The sequence below is a fragment of the Echinops telfairi genome, unplaced genomic scaffold (genome assembly GCF_000313985.2).
Source record: "Echinops telfairi isolate 266 unplaced genomic scaffold, ASM31398v2 ScPeMD7_7469;HRSCAF=8507_1, whole genome shotgun sequence".
Taxonomy (NCBI): Eukaryota; Metazoa; Chordata; class Mammalia; order Afrosoricida; family Tenrecidae; genus Echinops; species Echinops telfairi.
In genome coordinates, this window is record NW_022111373.1 from 102,395,320 (window position 1) to 102,399,600 (window position 4,281).

Consider the following 4,281-nt stretch of genomic DNA (forward strand, 5'->3'; position numbering starts at 1 on the left):
GCAAAAAATGATAAAATTCTTCCATTTCCTTACCACTAGCTTTATTGGTTAGTACATCAATTTAAATAATAGCTGTGTTAGTTTGACTTAATTGTAGATATAGTTATATTATCCTATCATGGACAGCATTGTACTTCAAGATAGATCTTTTTTTTTCTTTTGACCATGAATGCTATGTCATGCCTCTTGGATTTATGATTGCTTGCATAGAAAATGGTATGTTTATCTTTGTCTCCATGGCCAGTAGTAGGCCACTTAATCTCACTCATATCTACTATATTGATCATCATGAATTCCTTTACATTTCTGAAGACCTCCAATTTTCCTAGTATTATATTTCATATATTTCATATTGTGATTTTTAAGAGAAGTTGTTTCTTCTCATTTTGAGTCATGTCCAATCACCAAATGAAGATCCCAAAATATTTACTGCATCTACATTATTATAATCTACTCTACTTTGAGGCACTAGCCCTTCCCCAGTTGTATTTCAAGTGTGTTCCAAAGTGAGGGGCTCATCTTCCAGCATTGTATCATATGATATAATCCATAAGGTCTTCAGTGGCCAGTCACTTAGAAACGGACGCCCTGCTCATGTTCATAAGGTTTACAGTGACTAATTCTTCAGAAGTAGGCAGCCTAGTCCTAGTTTAGAGTCCATTCTTAGTCTGGAAGCTCTGCTGAAGCCCGTTGCTTATATCTAAAATACCTGTGACATAGCTCCCAGCACACAGTTACAGCAACAGTCAAGCCACCACAGTATGACAGACAGACAAGTGGTGAAGTCTAGGGTAAAAATAAACTTGAAGGTATCATTCGTCCTGTTTTCCAGACTGCTTCTCCTTTCTTCCACTCCAAGTAAGATGCCCTGCCACTCTTCTTTGCTTGCCCTGATATAAGACTCAACTGAAGGTGCAACCTCTTGACAGAAGCCATTGTTGTTCATCTTCAGTGAGCATGCAGAGTCTTTACAGGCACTTGTTACTGGTTTGTCGTATTTGATCTTAGTGTGGTGAAAACTGTCACATTCAAACTTGATGGGCATGCATGGTCTTTCCCAGTATCACAAGTTTGTGCCTTTGACAGGGTATAGCCTTACCATTGTTCTCTCCATCGTTTTAAAGGAAAATATTTGAGATTTCATTCTTTGATAGGTTTCTGCCTCACACAGGTTCTTGCCTTCACAGACTATTTTGAGTATACATCCATGAATAATTATTGATTAATTTTATTCAGGATGTTTTATCGGGATTTAAATCATTCAAGGCAGGAGCCATGTCTTCTGGAATTCTGCATTCCCATTGCGGTGTTCTAGTCCCACGACAACAAGCAGGCAACGGAGGACTTGGCTCTCTACTTCCGAGGAAGGAGCTGCTGAAGCCCCGGTGCACTGTATCAAAACATTGTCAGATACTGAAGGCCCAATGAGTAGAAGCAGAGCCGTGTCCAAGATGGTGCCAGAGCATGCGCCTCTTGAGTCTGAGGGCACTTGAAATGTCACTGAGGAGGAGCTGCTTTCTCCAAGTGACGTTGACGATGGTGACATGAGTCAGGTAAAGCCTTCGGGGGATCTTCACTTACTGGTGGGGCATGACTCACGGGAAGGAAAAACAACTGCCAAAAACAATCAGCTAATGATCAGAACTTGCCATCTACGAAGTAGGAATCTTGGAAGAAAGAGAATCAATGCATTTGAACTGTGATGCTGGGGAAGAACATCGAAGAAACCATAGACAGGTCAAAGGACCAACAGATCTGTCTTGAAAGAAGTACAACCAGAGTACTCTTTCGAGGCAAGAATGGCAAAGCTAGACATCACATGCTTTCAAAATGTTATTAGACACCAGTCTTTGAAGGAAAACATCATGTGTGGTAAAGTTCAAGGGGAGCCAAAACGAGGAAGGCCCTAAAATGGATGGATTGAAACCATGGCTATAATAATGGACTTAGGCATGGGAACCATTGTGAGCATGGCAGGACTGTGCAGTGGTTAGTTCTGTTGTGCACAGGGTCGCTACTGGTCCGAACTAATTCAACAACTTCTAACAACAGGAACATACATTCTCAAATATGAAAATAAAAGCAAACATTTATGTATGTGTAAGTTTGGGTATCTTATGAATGCCACAACTCATTTGTCATTTTATTGTACTGTTGCAGGGATGCTAAAAGCTATGCAACCAGTATTTGAAACACCAGGAGGATTACCCACAGTGAACAGGTGTCAGCAGAAATTTTAGATGAAGTACAGACAATGAAGAAAGAAGAGGCTGTCCCTTGCAATGAAGTCCATTCTGGTTTGAAACCATGAGTCATTCATTCATTTTCAAGCCTGTACAAAACACGACCTTGTCTTTCTGCCTTGGAGCTGCTGGGGTATTCGAACTTGTGACTTTGGGGTTAGCAGCTCAACACTTGACCCCAGGCTTCCTTAGAAGCTGCAGTACATATTTTACTTATTTGAATACAGACACACCTCCAAGGTATTGCAAGTTCTATTCCTGATCACCACAAGGAAGCAAATGATGCAATAGATTGAGTCATGTACGTGTTTTGGTTTCCTGGTGCATATTAAAGTGATGGTTGTACCTTATTATAGCCTAGTGAGCCTATTATTTTAAAATAATAGCATTATTTTGAAGGTTTGAAATATTTTAAGAATTATCAAAGATGTGACACAAAGTCATGAAGTGAGCACCAGCTGTAGTTGAAATAGCATTGATACTGTGGATCAACCCAAGGTTGCTCAACTCTCCTTGGTCAACATCTTCTATTTGTGAAAAACAAAACAAACAAACAAAAAACCCCACAGCAACAGAGATGCAATAAAATAAACTTTGTCTATAATAATAAAGTTAGTGACACTAGTATAGTTCAATGTAAAAGCATCCGGTTCTCCTCTCCTTCCTTAATAATATCATCATTGATCTCGCCGATGCTACTGAAACATTTAAGCAGATGAGCACAAAGACAACTCTGTTGACTTGTAAAAATTTGTTTTAAAATGAGCATCTCAGCAATGCACTGCATGCCAGTATATGACACTTTATAATAATACATCCTCAGAGTTAAACGTAATTACATAATTTCTTATGAGCCAATCTTTATAGATTCCTGTAAATTCCATTGTAAACTGTACCATGCACTTGTACATGTCCCTGAAGTAATAACTCATAGGAAAGAGAAAGTAAGAGAACATTCACTTTAGAGATTATGGTAAGAGTTAAAAATGTATGGGAAATTCTGACTGAACTTCATCATTTTAGCCATTTCTCAGAATGATTACAAGAAAAAAGAGAAGAGGAAGAAAATGGATTTATTAAAACAAGCATTGACCAAAGCACTAAACAACAGAGGCTTGCAAACAACTGTCTCTAGAAGCCTTGTTCCCTTGTGGACCTTCCAGAAAAACACATTAAAACCTGAGAAATATTGATGGTATTGGCCTTTCAAACAAAATGTTTCACCTGGAGCAATTTTCTTAAGTTATGTAGATTTTGTCATCCTGCTTAAAAGAAGTCACATCATACTAATAAGTTTAAACAAGTACTTTAGGCTGCACAGCATATGACATATCAGAGAGTGGTTGAACTATTTCTAAGCAATTAATTTTCCCATTTTAATTGAGTTTTGATCATCTCAGTCCTAATTGTTTACTTTTCTAGAAGATCTACAGTTCTTAGAAAATATACACCAATTTTTATAAGTTTACTATATTTTGTAATATATACATAATGTTCTTTTTAATGAAAGCAAGGTATATTTATTCACTCAAAATGAAGTTGATCTAAAAAAATAGAACACTGTTGCATTATTTCCTATTTGCCACAAGAACCCAGGACTATGTCAGGCACTGCTTAATAAATAAATGGAGCTATACTGTTAAAAGCCAACAAATTGGTCCTCCACTGTATTTCAGCTTGTCATATTGTGCTGATTTGTGTGTTGCTGTGATGCTGGAAAATATATCATCAGTATTTAAAATACCAGCAGGGTTGACCAAGGTGCAAAGGCTCTAGTAGAGCTACTGGACAAAGAACAGGCGATGAAGAAGAATATCCACTGTAAACATTATGAGTGTTATTGCTGTTATTGATATATGCCAACAAGTCAGTTCCAACACATAGCAGGCCAGTGTACAACAGAACAAAACATAGCCCCATCCAGCAAATTCTTCGCAATTGTTCATTTGTTTGAGCATATTATTGCAGTCACTGAGTCAATCTATCTTGCTGAGAGTCTTCCTCATTTTTGATCCCCCTCTACTTTATAAAGGATGAT